Raw genomic sequence first — 22,818 nt, 5'->3', positions numbered from 1 at the left:
TCTCTTCGCACAGATAGTTTTATACTTTAACACATAAACATATTGATTAAAGTCCATTCATTTCATATTTTGATCAAATAAACATTCAAATTTGGTTTTCTAAAGCTACATTCGCCTATGCAGGCTGCGAAGCCGAGTTGAGATAGGCCTAGATCTATATTCATTCATGAATCGCGTACTAAATATAATTTCGTTTAATTGTTCACTGTATAATCCCATTCATTTAACAAAGCTATCGCTCTTTTCGTTTTTAATAGATAAGAATGTATCGACTTCGGGTAAACCCATTTTCGCAAACCTAATTTTATTTTCGTAGCGAAAGAGAAATAACGTGAAAGGATCATTAGCTAAGTTTAACATACATATAAGTCCAATCCACTAGATTAGTAAACACAAACTTAGACCCGAAGGCCGCGGGTAAAGTCTGGCGAACATCCTTTCATTAGACATTACCAAATGGTTACACATTAACAGTGATTAACACATCTCTCTACTGAGTCTATTCCTAGGCCTAGGTCTAAAACTCTTATTGAACTCTAAGATAATAAAACTTCTTTTCGCAAAGATAGTTTTATGCTTTAACACATAAACATACTAATTATTGTCCACTCATTTCATATTTTAATCGAATTAACATTCAAATTTGTTTTTCTAAAGCATTTTTAATACATTCGTTCGCTGTTCGCTAAATAAAGCTGCGTAGCCGTGTTGAGATAGGCCTATATTCATTCATGAAAAAAGGTCACGCATGCGCAACACAGAATGAACTCTATAAAAGGCAACTAGATTAGTGTAGATTTAGATCTATGTCTACCTCAAGATCTACTTTATACTTTAACACATGAACATACAAAATAAAGTCTATTCATCTCAATTTTTAATCAAATATATGTAGGCCTACAAGCAAATGTTTTAATTTGGAAAAATGGATTTAAGCCTATTAGCTATTCTGATTTGATAGCTTCATTCACACTATTTTTACATTGACACATTCGCTTTATTACATTATTATTTCGTTTAATTCTTTACAAAACACTCTCAGTGACTATATCGACAGTAATGCGCAAATAAAGATCCGCGGGTCGCGGGTAACATATGTCTAGTATATATATATATATATAAAGCATGTGCTCAATAGGATTATGTAATAGGTGTCCATTGTCTTGTGAAGAGAAACTGTCTGATTGACTTTTCGTCAGAGGTCGTTCTACTTTCCAATGTTTTATTTTGGGAGCGCGGTGGCTGTGCGGTGAAGCGATTAGCTTCCGAACCAAGGGGTCCCGGGTTCGAATCCTGGTGAAGACTTGGATTTTTAGGGCGCCTCTCAGGCGGTTGGTCGTTATGCTGGCCACGTGACACACTCGTTAATCGTGGGCAGAAACAGATGCCCTTTACATCAACGCAAGGTCTGTACTTTGAATCTATAGAATAACACTGGGGCTAGGTCAATGTATAGCTACAACTCTACGAACATAAGGCATGGGATACTTTTTTTTTTACAATACCTCTATTGAAGTCAGATCTTCATGGAACCAGCAGAAACCTGGATCCAGGAACCTGGACAGCTGATCTCAAAAATGGCACTTACGATTTTCCTAGCTCGTTTGCCATACGGGGAAAACTCTGGTTTGACCCTTATAATTATTCAAAGTAAAAACATATATTACGATAACTGAGTAAATTTAAAGTTGATTTAATTTCATTGAATTTTATAAGCGTTTTTTTTTTTTAAAGGTAAATCTAATATAGATTACATCTACATTCTAGATCTAGAAGTAGATCTAGACTAGGTCTTAAGAGTTCTAAATCAGAACTTTTAGGTCTAGTGTTAGATTGAGAAGTCCATATAATGAACATACCAAGAAATAATTGCAAATTATAGAGTCCTCGCTGGCCGAATAAAAAAATGCTCTAGCAGCTGATGGTGTTACGAGTTCGCATCTTCTTTATTGGCTTAAAATGTGTAGGCCTCACACTAGCTGGAACCTGGACACTTTGACACTTTGAAAACGGATCTAAGTTTGACAGTTAATGCATATCTTAGGGGAAAAAATACTAACGAATAGGCCACACGGTGAAAATTCTGGTTTGACCGTTTTATTATTTTTAAAATATAATCAACTTAAAATTAAATTAGGCTATTTTGAAAATGCTTTCAGCGGGTATTCTGCACTCGAATCAGTAAAGTGTTGAATTAATAAATAGACGTTGACATGGGCGTAGCCAGGAGGGAGGGTCTTGGGTGTTCAACCCTCCCCCAAATGAAATTCTGGGGGGGGGGGAATTTAGTGACTGTTTTATTGCTTTAATTTCGTTTATTTTAGGTGAGATTTTAATATTAAACCATCACTTGCCCCATCGCAGCCAAGGGGGGTTTTGAGTTTAAAATCCAGGGGGTTTTGCGGTTAAAACTCCCTATTCTATAAAACAGAAAAATAATAATTCAAACGACTATCCCCTAATTCCAAGAGGAAAGATAAGGGGGATTTTGATTTTACAACCACCTCCGAATTTTGTTTTACGATGACCCCCTCTTCAATATAAGACTAAAGTATACATCTGTCACCTGAGATGAACTCCTATTGAAAAATCAGAGCAGGAAGGACTAGTCCTCCCGTAGTGCTCTGGCAAGAAACTTAGCCGTTCGGCGTAGTGCCTCATAGCTACCATACAAGTCGAGTGACCGCACAGGCAAGTCCCCCCTTAGCTCGCGGAGCTGGGGACACTCGTACAAGACATGCGACACTGTTTCGACGCTCTCTCCACAGTGACGGCATCGGGAGTCAAAGTTAGTGCGGAACCGGGCAAAGTATGCCCCAATAGGACAATGTTTCGTCCTGCACTGCGCAACTATTGACTGCTCTGACCTCCTCAGTCGCCACCATGGATCGTCGCGATCTGGGTGACGCATGCGCTGCCAGACACCACGTGCTCTGTCGGATTCCTCCCAGGACTTTAACCACTTCTCATGAATGAGTGCTCGGATTTGTGCCGTTGCTTGTAAGTACGTGCTTGGTGCTTCGAGGTGTGTGGCTGCCATTGCACCCTCCCTTGCGAGGGCGTCTGCCGTTTCATTGCCCCTCACGCCGCAATGTGAAGGCGCCCACTGCATATAAACGACAGCTCCAATAGCTCGGCGGATGTTATCTGCGGCGCCGATTGCCTCTTCTATTACGGGCGACCCTCCCCCGCCGCCACCCATAACTAGGAGACTGGAGCGAGAGTCAGTGACTAACACCACCGTAGTGGCGCTAGTCTCGCGTTGGAGCATTCGGGCCCTAATGGCCTCGAACGCCCTAGTTATCCCTGTAAGTTCGGCATCCATGGAGCATGCAGCGTAGCCGCATGGACCAGAGAGCCTATCTGGTTCAGTCCGGTCGGGGTAGACAATAAGGGCCCCATACCCCGATCTATCGGGGTCCCTCATTACCGACCCATCGGTATAACAGAATATGGCATCTGATGGGTAGGATTTTATAGTTATGGATGCCAAATTTTGGAGAATGGCAGGTGTTAATCGCCTCTTGGTGGCTCCCTCTTGCCCTAACAGGGACAGGTTTATTTGTGGGGCCGGCAATCTCCTCCACGGAGGGCACGTACTGATTCTCCTAATAGGGATTCTATCAGTGGAGAGTCCAGCTGTATTTGACAAATTGGCCGCTATATGTAGGAACGATCGCATTTTAATGCGGTTCCTCTCTCTCCACTGTCGCACTAAAATTGAGGTGGGTAGCCTAGAGTCGCCCCTTTTATAGCGCTCGTAGGCCGTAAGTACTGCCCTCTCCCTCCTAAGATGTAAGGGTGCCACGTTTGTAAAAATTTCAGCAGCGTTTGTTGGGCTTGTCCTAAAGGTGCCACAAATGAACCGTAGAGCCTGTGCTTGTACCCGGTCGAGTGATTCGAGGGCAGTTTTACTAGCGTATACTTGAAGTGTATAGCTGTATTCAATTTGTGATCTGACTGCCCCTAGATACAATTTGCGTAGCATGTCAGCTTTGGCACCCCACTTTGTGCTGGCCAGCTTTCTTAATAACGCTAACTTCTCCGAGGCTTTTCGTTCAACTTCCTGGACGTGCTGGAGCATTGACAGTTTTCTATCCAGGATATTTTGGCGTATTTTCAATATAAGACTAAAGTATACATCTGTCACCAGATTCTATGAGCGTAGCCAAGATAACGTAAGTGTTTATAACCCCCCTTCAGCGGGGGTTGAAGCTAAAAACCACCTCTTCAATATTAAAAAAACAAATTGCACAATCAAATTTCTATAAGTTTAGCCAAGGGGGGTTTTGAGTTTAAACCCCTCCAGCGGGGTTTGAGTAAAAAACCACCTCTTCCATATAAAAAAAAAGCAAATTACACACTCAAAATTATATTAGCGTAGCCATGGGGGTTTTGAGTTTAAACCCCTTTCAGCCAGAGGGCTTTAAGTTTTAAGTTTAAAACCCCTCCAGATGGTTTTGAGTTTAAAATCCTCCTACAGATAATTTTAAGGTTGAAAACCCCCTCTTCAATATTATTGTAAAGCAAACTAGTCACCAAATTCTATGAGCGTTTAAAAAAAAAAAAACAACCTCCAGACATTTTTTAGTTTAAAACCCCCCAACAGATGGTTTTGACTATAAAACTTCCCTTTTCGATATAAAATGTAAAGCAAACTGCAGTCACCAAATTCCAAGAGCGTAGCCATGAGAGGTTACACATTTCTACCCGATGGTTAAGACGGATTTTAGGAGTCAGTTATAGAGATCGGGTCTCAACCAATAAAATCCTATGCCGAACTGGGAGTCGACAACTTAGTGAGGTTGTCACAGAGCGTCGCAAGAGGTTTGCGAGACATGTTCTCCGACAAAATGAATTACGCATACAAAGAGTTGCGATGACATGGAGGCCATTATTAGGAAAGCGCAAACAGGGACGTCCTCGTATAACGTAGCGCCACATTTTCATGGACACCAGGTGGGAAGAAGCTTCAGCTTGTCGCCCAATGCGCCGAATGGTGCGGAAGAATTCAATTGCAAAGTAAGTAAGAATAGCAGATTAGGTTTTTGAACTAAAATTTTTAATAGCAGGATAATTCACTGTAAATACCCCAGAATTTCCTTTTTTTTTTTGTGTTTTAAATACCGGAAATAGTGCCTGGCGGCGGAGCTCCACCCAACCACGCTGGGGGAGCTAACAGCGATCCCCACCACACCCACACAACGCATTATCTACAGCAAGAACCTATTATAAACGTCTTCGGAAAGAATGAAGGGTCAGAATGTAATAAAGATTAATTATGTACACACACACACACATAAACATATACACATATAAATCCCCCTCCCCACCAAAACCCTTTCCGAAAAAAAAATCTTGGCTACGCCCATGGATGTTTATTAACATTTTGCGCACAGTCTCGTGTAGAAATTATCTGGACTGTAATTGAAAAAAAAATTATAGTACAAGATAGTACAAACTCACTAATATGACTCCTTGCAATATTGAAGAAACTAGATATGAAAAGATTGAGAAATGATAGACCATCATAAGGAAGGCATTGATTTAAAAAAGTAAAACAAAAAATTTGTTTTGTTATGCATACTTGTTTTAAAATAATTTCTACTAACAAGCGGAGGTCTAGAAGGGTTAGGACCCCTGAATTCCTACGCTTACTGTTAGCCAAACCCAATAATAAAAGTTTTACCTCGGACGTCGGGACTAAGAACAATACATAATGAATTATTACGCTACAAAAAAAGAATCCCTAGTACGTCAAAATAACATAAAAATGGAACAAGCCTACATGCCTACTACATAGGTTAAGATTAAACGATTTTCGAAGTTATATAAATGTACGATATGTATTATTCTATAAAAAGTTATAAAATTTTTAACCATTATACAAAGAGAATCTCTTTATAATTGGTCGTCGTCAGCATGTTTTAATGTGGGCTCAATTATATTTTGGCTGGGTAGCGGGGCTGGGGAGGGAGTCGTGATGGGTGGGCGGGGTCGTGCGGAAGGAGGCTGCGCATGTCGTGCCACTAACAGATTGGCAAGCTAGTTACCAGCTTTTAATGTTTATTCCTCTGAGCTGCATAATCGGCCTGATTTTAGGAACCGCTTGTCACAAAGTCAGCTAAATCAACGTCCGCCATTGTTTCATACATTACTTTGTGCTTTTGTTCCTCTGGCGGAGAGACATTTTTAATGCTCACTTATGTTTTGCTTTGTGCTTTTGTTCAACGCCCGGATCTACATTTTTAATGCTCATTTAACAACGCACTAACCTATATCGATGCATATTGGGTCAGTAAACGTACGGCCAATTTTAATTCTGATACTTTGTCGCTAATTTATTTTTAATTGCTAAACATATGAGTAATTTTTGAAAAGTTTTTTTTTTATTTTCACTCCGTTGGTCTTGAACCCCGCACCTTTTCCCTTCCTTCTGTGTTTGGAGATTGTCATAAAAAATGCGTTCCGACCCCCCCCCCCTTTTTTTTTTGGTCACATACGGTAGCGTACGTTTTATTGTGGTATTAATTGCTAGCGATGAATCGGTACGAATGGCGAGGAACTAGGAATGAGTAGATATGAATCTTTATGGGGGTCCCCGAACAACGGATCTATTAGTTACCGCTTTGTCTAGTCGATGCACTTCATTGCTTTTCATAGTCGAAATTTGTGTCATTCCAGCGAGTCCTGAGGTTTTTTTTTGGGGTGCCTGATAAACTAGTTGTTAATAGAATAGGCTGCAATTAAGGAGACATACTACAATGATTGACTCACGGAAAGGGCTCATTACTGAAAAAAGGGGGGGGGGGTGCGGGCGTCTCTTAGCTTGAGTCATCCATGACAAATCCCACGTACGCAGTATCGATGGCTAGACTCATTCAAAACGTGCGTCATTCTCGCGTCACCATTCCAAGCCTACAATAAAATAAAGTTTTGCGACCCATAAATGAGACATTTGTCACAAAGTGGAGCCATTTAATATTATAATGCTCATATAAGGAGCAAATAACTCTATGTCATACTCAACGGAAGTAAACAATCGTTGCCTTAGTAATGTACCGTACTATTGTGGTGTAAAAAAAGAAAATTAAAAATTTAACTACCAAAAAAAAAATCATAAATATGTTTTACTAATAAGCAAAAATATCAAAGTAATGTTATGTTAAAGTTGTAGAGTCATTTCCAATATAATTCATACATCATCTGCCCTGTAGACCACAAGGTCCGAAAGGGAAACCTTAATTCTATGAATAATAATATAATTGTTTATTGCACTTTTGATTGTTGCTAATATATTTTTTAAAATTAATTTTTATATTTTTTTTCAAGCATAGAGTTTACATAAAGTGTTACTTGTTTTGATTTTTTTTTTTTTTTGCTTATGCCACAATTTTGTTGTATCATATTAACTACTAATTTTATAACCCAAGATATTTTAAAATTTGTCCACCATTCTCACATGTTCTTTATTCTCCTATTCATAAAATACTCTTGAATTTGAATACAGATTTTATATAAATTAACTTGTTTAAAAACATTGTAAATGTATATTGTTGGATAAGAATACAGTTTTTCGGTTGACTATTATTATTAAAAAAAAACAAAACTTTATACATTTTGTCATCTAGGATTGTTTTTCCAGGGATCTTATTCTTGGCTCCCATGGAGACGGTTATCTCCTGTTTCATCGTTTGGCATGTGAGGACATGTGACGGACAATAAGACACACCAAATGAACTATGAACACTTTCCGGGGACGCATGATATTACTTGTTAGTGAGAGACCATGAAATTTGCTTTATTTATTTTTGACAATATAAAACCTTTTGAACTACTAAAAACAAATAATAAAACAATACTACTACTAGATTTATATTTAGAGGACTAGACTCTTCCGGTGTTCCTTCTGTACTTATTTTATAGATTGAAGACACTAATCAATAAACGGTGTTTAATGGTAGAATATTATAAATAATAATAATAATAATCTTTATTGTCCGTATGGAAATTTGTCTTACAATTTGTGCATTACACCAAACAAAAAAACATTATAACTATAAGAAACCAAAGTGTACATTCACACCAGACTCACTCATAATTTACATGTGACAAAGTTTATACCAGATTGTTCTTATTTAATGATTTGATTGCCAGGGGAACAAAAGAGTGTGTCTGTTTGTCTTTGCCATCGGTGTCTTGTATCTCTTTTGTGATGGCAAAATCACAAAATCCTGACACAAAGGGTGATTCTTTATTTCGAGGATCTTGTTAGCATGATTTTGTTTTGTATGCGCCGTTCCGTTTCAATTTTTTACCTTTACCTTTACATATCCCTTAGTCTGTTGGCAAGATTTGTCGACCGTCTTTCTCCATTCCTCCCTTTTTTTTGCCTTGTCTAGAACCTCTCTCAATGGCAGGCCTGTCCATTCTTTAATGTTGTCCTCCCATAGCTTTTTCTGTCTGCCTCTACTTCTCTTCCCTGGCACTGTTCCCTGAAGGAAGGTCTTTGCGAGCCCCGTAGATCTTGTAATGTGGCCAAAGGTTTTAAGCTTTCGTCTTTTCACAATAGTTAGCAGGTCGTCATGGGCTCCGATCGCTACAGTAACCCTGTCTCTGATTTCTTGGTTTGTGATGCGGTCTTTGAATGTGATGCCTAGGATCCTTCTGTAGCATCTCAATTCCATTGCTAGGATCCTCCTCTCAAGCTCTGCATTCAACGTCCACGACTCGCAAGCATATAAAAATGTGGCTATGACCAGAGAGCGCATCAGTCTGATTTTGGTGCTGAGGGCTAAGCCCTTATCTTTCAATATTATTTTAAGTTTTGAAAGGGCTGCTGTGGACTGTGCTATTCGGTCCAATAATTCAGGTTTTGTTCCCTCATCTGAGACAATAGCTCCGAGGTATTTGAAGCTGTTAACACTAGTCAGCTTTTCACCTCCAATACTGATGCCTCTTTTAAAGCCCTGATGGCTATTGGTCATAATTTGAGTTTTTTCGGCATTTATTTGCATGCCATATGCTGCGGAAGTCTTGTCAATGCGCATCACCAGGTCAGCTAGTTCTTCTTCTGTCCCTGCTAGGCTGTCAATGTCATCTGCGAAGCGCAAGTTAGTAATTCTTCTTCCTCCAATGCTAACAGTACCTTCATAGCCCTCGAGGGCATCTTCCATTATCCTTTCAAGGAAGATATTGAAGAGTGTTGGTGACAGTAGGCAGCCTTGTCTTACTCCAACTGTGGTTTTGAACCAGTCCCCAATATTATTGTTGAAGTACACCGCACTGGTGGCATCCTTGTAGAGGTTCTGGATAACTTTGATTATGTTTTTATTAATGTTGTACTTTTCCATTGTCGCCCAGAGTGCCCCGTGCCATACTCGATCGAAAGCTTTCTTGAAATCAATAAAGACATGGAAAAGATTCTCTTGGTGTTGGAGATATTTCTCACAGAGTATTCTGAGGTTTAGGATTTTCTCTGTTGTGCTGCGACCTTGTCTTAAACCTGCTTGTTCTTCTGATATGATGTTGTCTGCTATCGGTTTTAGCTCGTTTAATATGATTTTTAACAGTACTTTTCTGGGATGACTTATGAGGCTGATGGTGCGATAGTTTTGACAGAGTTGTAAGTTGCCTTTCTTTGGAAGGGTTATTATGAGTGATTGGGTTCACGGTTTGGGCCAATCTCCTGATTGCCAGATCTTGTTTCAAATCATATATTGTGTGCGTTTATCATAGTTTCTCCTCCCGCCTGAAGAAGTTCGCCAGGAATGTTGTCAACTCCGGCCGATTTTCCCTTTTTCAGGTCTTTTACTGCTGCTGCTACTTCCGAGCGAAGAATGGGATAGTCGTCAATGTTGGAAACTGCCGGGACATTTAGTATCTCTGGATCTCATGAGATTTCAAAGTTATACAACTCTGAACAGTATTCCGTCCGTTACCCAGGGTTTTTTAGGCGGGCGGAGCTTCCCTAATATTTCCAGGGCTGTATCTGTGACTGCTGTGTTTAGCATATTGACTTGCGTGTCGATATCCTGGTCATTGGAATCCAAGATATTGAGGGCTGCAAAGCGTCCTCCTACTTGTGCTACGAATATGGCAGCTACTTGGGGGTCTTTCAGCTTGTCCAAGTCAAATTTTATCTTGGTAGGTCCTCGTTTCGTTACCTTTTTTAGGTGTACTTTAAGGGTCATCATAACAAGGTCATGGTCGCTTCCAATGTCAGCTCCAGGAAAACTTCTTGTTTTAGCCGTATGGATGCTTGTCTTAAAACGCTGTTGCACCATGATATAGTCGATCTGGTTGTGGTGATCTCCGTTCGGACTATGCCATGTGGTTATACGCGATTTTTTTTGTGGCATCCTAGTGTGTTAGCCAGTAAGAGATTGTTGTATTTCGCAAATTCTAATAGTCTTTGACCACGTTCATTGGTTGAGAGGTTACTGTATTTTCCACAAGTGCCTTTCCAGGTTTGATAGGAGTCACTTCCTACTTTGGCATTCCAGTCTCATTGTACAACAAGGATGTCCTTTTTCGGGACCTTATTGACCACTTCCTGTAATTGATCATAAAACTCTTCTACTGCCTCATCGTCATATGTTGATGTAGGAGCGTACAACAAGGATGTCATTTTTCGGGACCTTATTGACCACTTCCTGTAATTGATCATAAAACTCTTCTACTGCCTCATCGTCATATGTTGATGTAGGAGCGTAAGCTTGAATGATGGTGATATTGAAGGGTGATGCCTTTAAACGTATGGAGATGAGTCGACTGGATATAGGGTAACAATTCACAACGCAGTTGTTGTAGTTCCTGTTCGTGAACATCTGGTAGTCCACTGTAGTACAGTTTATGACCCTCTTCTGTGGTTGTTTCACCTATGTTTTTCCAACATATTTCAGAGAGTCCTATGATGTAGAAACGGAGTCGGTTAAGTTCATGTGTGAGCTCTTCAACTTTTCCTTCGTCTCTTAGTGATCTCACATTCCATGTTCCTATGGTGATTTTATTTCTGGTATTTATTTTAGTTTTGCATGGACCAGTAGTATACTTCTCACCCCCGCCCTGGTCTGTAACGGTAGGCGCGGCCCTTGATAACCCGGGCGACGGCCGAGCCGGTATGGGTTTATTAACGGTCATCATCTCATTTGGTGTAACGAGGGCTAGTTACTTGCATGGCGGCGCCCATCCCTCTCCATGCTGACCACAGCCGAATGCCTCCAATTGGTCCTGAACACATGGCCGTTGTAGTCCATCCTGGGACTCTTCCGCCCTGCCTGTGACCTTACTCTAGAAGGCCTTTCGCCCAGTGGTGCCATGTTATCACCACCCCCTCACATGGTTTAGTCCGCCAGTTGAAGCGGTTTTCCAGTGCATGGCGCTTGGAGCCTCATGTGAGAGATTTAGGGGTTGGAAGGGGACCAGTGAGGCCGTCCACCTAAAGGTGCAGCATGCCGGACCATCAAAGGTACTACCCCTTTCCAATACCCCCTTATGCCCGTTTCGATTATGCATATTTTTTTATATATAAACCTTTTTTTCCTCTGATAGTAGGAAGTACCGTCTGTGATGTCACAGTTATTTCTGTTACGTGGGGGTTATATGTGGTTCATAAAGAATTAATCTTTTTATTTTGTGCTTGGCAGAGACTTCGCAATCGTATAAGATGGACTGATTGGGGCAAAGAAATCTAAATATCACGGAGCCTACTCTGGCATAAGGTCTTAGGCGCTCGACTCTGATCGCCAACTCCAATGGTCGAATCTGTTAGCAGCTGGAACGTAGTCTTAAAAAACGTTTCCTTAAGGAACGCACAAAAAAAAAAGCAGAAAATCCCCGAGACGTTAGTGACCACGTGACTATGTCATTTAAGATGGCTGCCTTTATTATGATGTGTGACCTACTGCTCGACCTTTACCGTTACTCAAGACAATTAAAATAAGTTGACTGTGGAAGATTTGTTTGACGCATGCGTAGAGGGGTGTCATATTTTATCGTCTGCCGAGGTGGTGAGTACCAGAATTCGCTAGCCAAGTATTTGACGGCAGGGGGCGCTGTGTTGATATACTAGAGGATTTTTTTTTTTACGTTTATTTTAGCAATGACATATTTGCTGCTTTTAAAAGTTTAAAAAAAAAAGGTTGTTATGTATTCACCCCTAGGTTTATTTATGATCCTTGTCTGAAGAAAAAGAAGCAAACTTGTATAAATAAGTACATCATATTAGCACCTTTATTATCCTTGAAGAAATGAGTCCTACAATTTGTGCATTGATCAACAATGGTATACGTTTACACCAGTTTTACTCAGGTGTGACATGTGAGGTTTACATCCGAAAGTTGGATTGAATTTAATAATTTCATAGCCAAAGGGTTCTTTTGACTAGTTTTATGATCGGTGTTTCAAATCTCCTACAATAATAGCATATATAAGCTAAAGCCCACAAATCCGTGTCGTCACTAAATGTTGCATTTAAGTTCCATCATCTATGGTGCGTCTCTACTTTCAGTGTTGTTATATTATTTTTCGTCTTTTATCTTCTTTAAAAATAACAACGTAATCGTCTTATAATAGGTCATCAGGTTTATGAGAGAAATAGTCGTTTAAAAATATTTTTTTTGTGACTTGCTGTTTTAAAATGTTTTATTACCTTTAAAACAAATATTTTACGCACATAGGTGTCTAAGTGGAGTTTCTTTGTGGCCAAGCATCTTACTAGCAGCATTAGGATTGCATTGAGTTTATTTTATTTTTTTAAATGTTCATATTGCTAAGCCAGGCAGAGATTTTGAAGAGTAAAATACTACAGATGTTAGCATGGTAAAACGTTAATGGAACTATATTGAAACACGTAAAATGGTATTGTTCAATATTATTTCATTCTGTTTGTTTTAACTTCATCTTCTCAACCTGTGGGTCGCGATCCCCTTGGGGGTCGATTGACGATTTGCCAGGGGTCGCCTAAGACCATTTAAAATATGGATTGTTATTGTCTACTCTTCTATTGCTGTATGTGTCTGTGTGTGTGTGTGGGAGGGGGGGGGTCGCGGCAGAATGGGGGGTTGTAAAAAGGGGTCACCGAGCTTAAAAGGTTGAGAACCGCTGCTAGAATGAATCAATAACAGTATACGTGAAACTAGAACTGATGAACATTAACAAGTGTATTTCTTCTCATGGCACAAAAGCCCATTTTAAGCTCTGTAGTATTAACTCTTTGCAAATATTGAAGTCCAAACTTCTATGTCATGATTATACTACAAGGAAGAAGTCCACCCATTTCGGCTTATATCACACATTGAAGCAACGCCCGCTTTTTTTTAAGGGCTAAAGTTGAATGGTTAAAAACATGGATTTCCTTAACTGTGTTTGTAACGCAAAGGAACAAAGTACCTCACTCGTGATCCTAGAATGTTCGAGTGTATATGCGTTACAAAGAGCTTGTACCCATATGTATTTGTGTGTGTGTGTGCTTGCGTACATAGGCTCCAAAGGATCAAACACTTTGGATATAATAGAAAACTAAAATAATGTAAAAATAAAAACATGAAGAAAAGGATGAAACGAATCAAAACATTGGATTTCCTAAGGGGAGGCGTTAAAGACAAATAGAAATACATCAGACATGTCATGCTAACAGACGCAGTTTGCCAATGGAAATAAAAAAAAAATATTAAAATAACATTAGGATAAAACAATGTATTTTCAAACGTAAACTCAAAATCACACGAAGGCTAGATCTCCAAAATTATTAGATCTAGTTAGTTCCCTTTGAGTAAAAGCTTAAAAAAAAAAAAAAAGAGTTATCCCACGCCCACCTGTTGGGGAAATATTGCATAGTTTAAGAGTGTCCCAAGGATTAAAAAAAAATGTTAACTTTAAACTCTCTCATCAGAATGAGACATACACATTTTAAACATGTTAAAGTTTAAATAATTTAATGGAGAATTTCGTACACGCCAATAACGTAAAAATAGTAGCTTTTTTGGTGCATCTAGCGTACAACATGAAAGACTTGTCGATAAGCTACATCTACGAAAAAGTTCAGCCTATAGAATATTTTTTATATTTCTATTTTTCACTTTTGAATTCAAATTTCTAAAAGCTGTTCCGTTTGTAGCAAACATAAACTCATTAAGAAGAAAGCCCTAGTTTCTCACATAGTGACACGCTAGGAATTTCCTATCGTTTGGGGGTCCCTGCATTTTGCGAAATATTTAATTTTTAATATAAAAAAAACACTCATTTGGGGGCCCCCCTCAAGTGGGTGCCCGGGGGGGGGATTTTCAAATTCTCCCCCCTCCTCCCCCACCCTATCTACGCCAATGGTGACACGATTTAAAAACAAAGGGGTGACAATACAGTATAAGCGAGCATTGTAAATTAATAGGCTGGTGCATTCAATAACAAAGTTAGTCTTTTGAGCTGTTAGCTGATTTTGTAAAATTAAGTTGGCAGCTTTGAGGTCTTTGACATTGTTTACTTCATGCTTGTAAATCTCCCATAATTTCCCAACGAGTAAGCACCTTGCATTAAAAAAAAAAGATGCCATATGTTTAAAAAAAATATAAAGAAATCGCCAGATGGATGAAATATCATGTACACAGATTTATTTCTATTCAAATTTAAGTATTTAATCCCGAGACAGTATTAAGTTTATTTTTAAATGAAACAGAAAAGTCATCATTGAAATTTGATTTTAAAATCTCCAATTTATTTACTAATATATGCCGATACTGCATGTATGTATTTATAGAGACTTTAAAACAATAACAAAAAATTTTGGATATAAAATAGCTTTTGTAAAAATTAATAGATATCTGGAAGCCGACAATAAAAGTTAGTTGTAAATGTGTATGTATTTCGTGTGTGAATGTTGTTCGTATTTGCATCCATATCGTTATTGTTAGGTGGTCAATTGTAGCCAAACTGAATTTCCATTTCATTGGACCAATACAAATTATCTTATCTTATCTTAGCGTAGTAACATATAATGCAACATAACCTAACGTCTAAACGTTGTGCAAAAATTTCAACTTGATACGAGAATAGAAAGTGACAGAAAAAACGTGTACAATATTTGTACCAGACAGGCGAAGTGAGTTAATATAAGCTTTGTAATAATAATAAAATAGTGGAATCTTAATCTGTGGTTGACATGGCGTCCTTATCACACACACAATCACACAGAGACATGCCCACTTTCTTTCCCGCCTTTTTTCTGCGCAGGACTGTGTTGTTGTTCCACCAGAAGTCCTTTCGGACCCAAAATTTTGATCCATATCTCTTACTCTCTATCTCTCTACCTCCTCCCACTCAGTCTCTCCTCTCTTTCTCTGTCTCTCTCACTTTCTTTTTCCTTCTTTCTCGTCGCGTACCTTATGGAAACAATTTTTTTTTATTTTTTTTTTTGTAAATTTATACGGGACATTGCAGCATTCCCAAACAAATGGTCGCCGTTTAAAGAAAAACATTGGGCGGGAAGCGATAACTCCGGAGGAAAAATAACGCTGCACGGGATTAATTGTTCCCCTTTGTCATCTGATTCCCTCGCCTGCACCCCCGAGAGTCTCCCGCCTCCAAGACAAGAAGGGAAATACAAAACTGTGAAGAAGTCGTCTGGGACACCGGAAGCTTTGCGTGGAGCAGACGATAAGACGTGCGATTGTGATACCCAAGTAGTCATAGAAACCGGAAAGTGAAGAGACATACATTTAATCATGAAAACATTACGAAATAATATATATATAAATATGTGTGTGTGTGTGTGTGTGTGTGTGTGTGTGCACAGGGGCGTAGCTAGAGATTGGGGGGCCCGGAACCCACATTGACCTCTTTGGGAGCCCTTTGCATTTTGACATTCGACATCATGAGATGAGATAATGTATTTAATAGATATATAATCCTACATTCAAATTGGTACAGTATATCAGTAACATTAACAAGAAATAATCATTAAGATTCTTTTCATGAATAATACCGTTGCTTATTGGCGAAATAATGCACAAGTGACAAATCTCAAATCATATCGCTTCACGTCGTGCTTTCTGTGCAGGAAAGGCATCTATAACATCATCTACATCGATATTGTCTAGTATTTGTGACTCCACTGACATTAAAGCCATGCTAAGCCTTTCTTGCCCCTGAGATAGCTTTTAACTTGAGCTTTAAGAATTATCTCTCACATGACGCAATGGAAGTGGCCTTGGGTTAGCAGTATTCGAATGGATGTGCAAGGTTTGAGCACACATCATTACCATATGAAGCCAGCTTCCTCAATATATCAATTGATGACTGTGGCACTGGTTTGTTGATGAAAAGTGCTCGTGCATCAATGACATCATTGAACAAGCGATTAACCTGTCTTTCGTCAAATACGGTGTGCGAGAAATTAGAAATTAAAATAGAACTCATTGATAAAAATAGCTTTACAAGTTTGACAAGATAGGTGACAACTTTGATTGCCTTGTATTGTGGTATGACAAGTTTGACAAGATAGGTGACAACTTTAATTGCCTTGTATTGTGGTATGACAAGTTTGACAAGATAGGTGACAACTTTAATTGCCTTGTATTGTGGTATGACAAGTTTGACAAGATAGGTGACAACTTTAATTGCCTTGTATTGTGGTATGACAAGTTTGACAAGATAGGTGACAACTTTAATTGCCTTGTATTGTGGTATGACAAGTTTGACAAGATAGGTGACAACTGTAATTGCCTTGTATTGTGGTATGACAAGTTTGACAAGATAGGTGACAACTGTAATTGCCTTGTATTGTGGTATGACAAGTTTGACAAGATAGGTGACAACTTTGATTGCCTTGTATTGTGGTATGACAAGTTTGACAAGATAGGTGACTACTTTAATTGCCTTGTATTGTGGTATGACAAGTTTGACAAGATAGGTGACAACTTTGATTGCCTTGTATTGTGGTATGACAAGTTTGACAAGATAGGTGACAACTTTGATTGCCTTGTATTGTGGTATGACAAGTTTGACAAGATAGGTGACAACTTTGATTGCCTTGTATTGTGGTATGACAAGTTTGACAAGATAGGTGACAACTTTAATTGCCTTGTATTGTGGTATGACAAGTTTGACAAGATAGGTGACTACTTTAATTGCCTTGTATTGTGGTATGACAAGTTTGACAAGATAGGTGACTACTTTAATTGCCTTGTATTGTGGTATGACAAGTTTGACAAGATAGGTGACAACTTTAATTGCCTTGTATTGTGGTATGACAAGTTTTGCTTTTCGGACTTGCCTTCACGATAATCCCGGGATCGAACCCTGACCAATTTCATACCTTGACGTCCTGAAGGAGGTTTGGCTAAGGACGTCATGATTTTCTTATCTGAAGAAACGTCCGAAACAAACAAAAAACACTGGAAGACGTCTGCCTTTTTCATTTCATTTCTGCTAATTATAATTCCTCCTATCCAGTAGCGTATTGAGGTAGGGCTAGGTGGGCGCGATGCCCCATCCTAGGGGGCGCCACACGTAGTAAAGTGCCAAAAATATAAATTATTGTAGATATTTGAGTTAGGTAATACATTCTAAGTTTATTTGTATTCTATTATTACTAAAACTTTTGTATTTCTATGTGATAGGAAATGATGTGGGGGATAGGCGCCAATAAAACTCCTTGCCCGGGGGGGGGGGGCACATTTTGCTCTGCTTCTACCAACTTGCAAACTCTTCATAGGTTCAAGAATCAAAAAGTTTGAAACTGACTAGAAACTTGGTGGACGGGCATTTAGTAAACGGCTAAACAACTTTCCAAAAAAATTTGACAATTTATATAAATCTTTGTGGAAAAAAAAAAAACAACAACAAGTAATTGACTAAACAGTGAAAACTTTGGTATGGCCGTTATAAATTTTCAAAATCTTAAAATTAAATTTGGCTTAGGTTTTTTCCCTATTTCAAACACCTTTTTATCGGTAATTCCCGCACTCAACTCAAACGTTTCTTTGTATTCAGTAAAAACAAAAAGTTGAATACATCTGTAAACGTTCATGTGCATTTAGCGCACCGTCTTAAGTAGAAATCATTAGCTGCGCTTGTTATTTAAAGAAGTTGATTGTGCAACGCTCACTGGAATGAGGCATTGCAATAAATAAAAAGAATGAGAAGTTTTAGATCAGCTTCATATAAGAGGACTTATTTTTACTTATAAAATACTTATATTACTTGTTTACATTTTTAGATGCAGTATTATCTCACGTTATCATTTAGAGAAATACTAATTACCATTCGACATATGGGCTGGGTCGGACTGATATCCCACACGGGGGACGACCGCTTGAAACCAAAGCGATCATCTTTTACTAGCTTGAGAGGATGGCGTCACAGAGTTGCCCGACGAATGCGCTATAAAGATCAAGTCAGGCGCCATTTTGCCCTCACTGGCAAAGAGGAAAGTAGTAGCCAGCGGTTGGCCTCTGAAAGTGACCGTCGAAGAGACAATTCTTTGGGTATCTGACCGAGACCAACCGTTACAGAAGGCCTCAACACTGACCTGCAACAGTCACTGCATATGGGCAGTTTAGACCAAATACTCGTTGCCATGTCACATGTCTGTACGGCGCGGCAACGAGCTATTGGTCGAAACTGCCCCCAGGTTGTGACGTTGCAGGTCGGTGTTGATGCCTTCTGTAAAGAATGGTCAAGATTTGATATGGTCGGAACGTTGTCACCACCACAGCACTTGTGCCCCTGAGGATACAGCTCCCGGGCATGCTACCCTGCCTCATAGTGGCGCCCGAGTGGAAACGATCGTAGGAGGAAACGATCAGGCTAAAGGGTAGCAAAACAAGACTCCCGTGGGGGTGCCTAAGAGAGGTGCGAGAGCATCCTCATTGCACTGCGCGGAGTTGTAAAAAAGCTCCCACAACCTTGTCACAATCTAGGCGCTGTTCCTCAAGGGTCCGTTACATAAATGGCGTGTCCTGCACGGTAGGCCTGGTATAGAAAGGAAAATGGCAGGGGTCCCTGTGCACGCGGTCTCTGGCCGCGGGTCTGACACTCCGCCAGACAGAACAGTGTACACTGTTCTCATTCAGGCCGGTGAAAGGGAGCTCTTGTTCACTTTTGCTGGCCTGGAGTTCCAAGAGCCGAAGGCTCAACTCTACCTGACAGTTTCAAGAAGAAGAAGAAGGATACAGCTATCGGGTCCAAAGACTTATAACCGATACAGGTTGGGCTCAGCAAATCGCAGGTTTGTCCAAAAAGTAGCACAGTGCCTTAGAGTCACGGGATCAGGGTTGACATCAGAGATCTCAAGCCACGCTAATGTAGTCACATTGTCAATACAGAAGTATCAACGATACAGCTTTCTATTTCTTAGTGCTAAAGTTTTGGGAATCACACACTTTTACATATGATATATGAAAATGGTCTACATTTCTATTTAAATATCCATCGTTCTCTTTTTGTGATTAAGTTAAACTACATAATAATATATCTCTTGTGATTAATCTTATGATATTGTCTCCTTCTTAAATCGACAAGATATACACTCATACGCCGCCCACACGGCGCTATAATTTTATTGTGTGGTTCAGTATACAAGATCCGTGATCTTTAGATGAAAAAAGGAGATAACCCAACTATGGCTTCATCACTGCACGGAGATAGCATAAAACAAAACAGGAACAGTCACTCTGGTTGAACAGCCCATACGTTTCAATCAACAGGTTTCAAGAAAATAGGATGTCGATAGTTCACTCCCAATTGAAATCTTTCTTTCTGATTTTCTTTCAAACAATTCCAGCTTCCTGTTTTCTTGGCTTTTCATGCAGTCTGCATTGAATCATAAAATTATGAAGGATTAAATACCATACTTAAGACAGAGGGTGAGAGACAGACAGGCAGACAGACAGACAGAGAGAGAGAGATGGGAGAGAAGACTTGTTACTCAATATTTTGAAAGCCTTCCTGGCATCTAAAGGATACCAATTACCATTCAGGCTCAGTAAAAAAACAGCACCTTATGACCTGTCGATTCTACGAGACTATCATTATTTAACAGTTCACCTTGGCATAAAGAAAAACAAGTATCGGCAAGTGACCAATTGACACTATTTAATTCGTAAATAAACGACACCCTATTGAATTGGAATTGGAAAACGTGCAGTGATCAAGTTTTAACCAGCTGCAATGCTTTAGTTATTTCCGCAGTATTTAATTTCATATATGTACACTATTTTTGGATAAGAACAGTATTTACTCCTTTCCATTCTCTTAACATGCTGTTTCTGGCGTCACGACCTGTGACAGGGCAACGAGTTATTGGTCTACAGGTTGCAACATTGCAGGTCAGTGTTGAGACCGTGTGATTGTGTGAGCTGAGCCGAAGGCTCTTCGAGCTCTAGGCATTTAAGCCTGCTTGAACAAACCGTTCTGTCTGGAAGAGATCCAAGTCAATGTCTATGTAAAACATTGCTATTTCCGATATATCTGGCACTCCGGGTCCATGGACTAGAATGCATGGCCGAAGGTCGAGCACACCGGGAACCTCCGCCATTTTTCTATGTTGTACCAAGCTAACCATTCAGGACTCGCCATTAGTGTAACTGTCCCTTGAGGATCGGCACATGGATTGTCGATAGGAACGTGGAAGCTCTCTTTCATTTCAGCACCGTGCAATGGGAAAGCTCTCGCATTCCCTTGGACACTCCCACAGGAGTTTTATTTTGCTATTCATTTAGCCTAATTACTTCCTTAAGTAATCGTTTCCACCCGGGTACCACGTTGAGGCAGAATAGCGTACCCGAGTGTTGAGACGTACTACGACGATTGGTCTATATTAAACCAGTTAATGTGCTATACTGTTATTTTGGCCAATTAGCATCCAGAAAGTTTGGCGTTGACGTATTCATTTTTTTCCCCAATAGGCTAGTGTGCATATACACCGGGTGGCCATGGGAAAACTCGAGTTTAAAAAACAACAAAAAAGCGGAAGTATTTAAGTCCGTATTTATTTTGAAAACCCGTGGTATAGCCCTTCCGCGAAAGTCGGATCTGCGAACGTCAAGGGACAACTGTAGCTCCTATCGCACACCTTGTTCTTATAGAACATCAATTTGGCTTCGGCCTTCGAAACGCGCATCGGGAAAGAAGATACACAATATTTTTATTAGTGCAAAGCGACAAGCCAGGGAAGTTCCGTGATTGAATCCGTGTGTGACAGTCTAAGCAACAATTTGGTTATTGCAAGTGTTCTGGTTCTCCTCTGTAATTTAGTTACTTTCCTATTCCAGCGTGCTTAGCAGAAATTATTACTAGAACTATCCAGTTTGTTGATTCTTCATGCAAAATGTTTCTGAATCATTAGTTATGTTTATTAACCTTAAAAGGCGAAATATTTCACGCAGAACAATTAAATTACAGTAATTTATTAGTGAAAGGCCAATAGTGCTGTGCCTACGTAAGGTGCTGTATTTAGAAATAAGAGAGAGATAAGATAAGAGCAAAACTAAGACCTACAGTATTCGAGGCAGATGAACCCGTCAGCGTGATGTGGTACGGTATATATAGGCTCAGGGCCCCGCATATGACACTCGCTCAGGGCCCCGCATATGACACTCGCTCAGGGCCCCGCATATGACACTCGCTCAGATCCCCGCATATGACACTCGCTCAGGGCTCCGCATATGACATTCGTTCTGGGCCCCGCATATGACACTCGCTCAGGGCCCCGCATATGACACGCGCTAAGGGCCCCGCATATGACACTCGTTCTGGGCCCCGCGCTCTGCTAAGGCCGCCTCTGACTATAGGCACCTACTTTCTAAACAAGGATTTTCTTTTTTGTCTAGTGGAAATCTTCATTTCCCTTGTGTTATTGAGAGCGTGAAGCGTGTTTCTATTTTTCTTTAATGGCATACCGGCCTCGATCTAAACACCAGGCATTAGTGCATATTATAGCCCCTGTCAGGTAACTCAAGATGGTTGAAATGTTTGGGTCCCTGAATCCTAGATCTATATTTAGCAACGCATTAACAATAGTAAGCAGCATACGACAGAGATCTGTTTGAACAGCACTGACCTTTACAAAAACAAAAGCTTTTCTCGCAGTGAAACACAATAGATATTTTCTTTATCCCCCCCCCTCCCCCTCTTCCCTCTTGGAATATCTGCATAGCTGCAATGTTTGGAATTTTTTGAAATGTTTGTTTTTGTTTTTTGTTTGTGTGTGTGTGTGTTTTTTCTCCACTCTGTCATGTTTTGACATCCTCTATACTGACACGAATGTCGGACATTGGCAGTGACGAGTCAAGTGTCAGATTGTAATGTCTAACCTTCAAAAGTTCAACAAACAAAACATTCCGCCCATCTTTCCGAACTTGACCTTGCCCATCTATCGTTGGGAGGATGAAACTGTTCTCAATTCCTAGTCATTAAAAGAGTAAAATTCTCCTTTTAGATATTTGAATCTATAGGGCAGATGATGTGTAAAGGCCTTCTGTTCTTATGGCTGACGGCTAACGAGGGTGTCGAGTGGCCATCACAATGACCAATGGTTAAACTTTCCACAACTAATGACTGTAACAGATTAGAGTTGTGTGGATTCAGGGGCGAAATTAAAAAAAAAACATTACCAAATAATTCAGAAAGACAATTACAAAAACAAGGTTACAAAGACAAGTTTGTGAGGAAACACAAACTCAATATCTGCCCCCGAAGTGGTCCACCCAGGCAGGTAAAAAGGCAGGTTTCATTATTTTCAGAAAGAATATCAGAATAAAATTCTATCAAAGGAAAATGACAGAGAAGAATGGAGAAAGAAGGTTGGCTGATCTTGTGTGG

The 22,818-nt window shown here is 39.8% G+C and overlaps 1 protein-coding gene across 1 annotated transcript in view; it reads right to left on the bottom strand.

Annotated features, from left to right (window-relative positions):
* LOC106052265 (protein Wnt-16-like) overlaps positions 1-22,818 on the bottom strand; it is an 87,697-nt gene that overhangs the window by 46,398 nt on the left and 18,481 nt on the right. The gene's annotated exons all lie outside the window — the stretch shown is intronic.

The sequence above is a fragment of the Biomphalaria glabrata genome, chromosome 4 (genome assembly GCF_947242115.1).
Source record: "Biomphalaria glabrata chromosome 4, xgBioGlab47.1, whole genome shotgun sequence".
Lineage (NCBI taxonomy): Eukaryota > Metazoa > Mollusca > Gastropoda > Planorbidae > Biomphalaria > Biomphalaria glabrata.
Note: the sequence above shows the minus strand (reverse complement) of the source record. Positions and strands in the feature narration are given on the sequence as shown.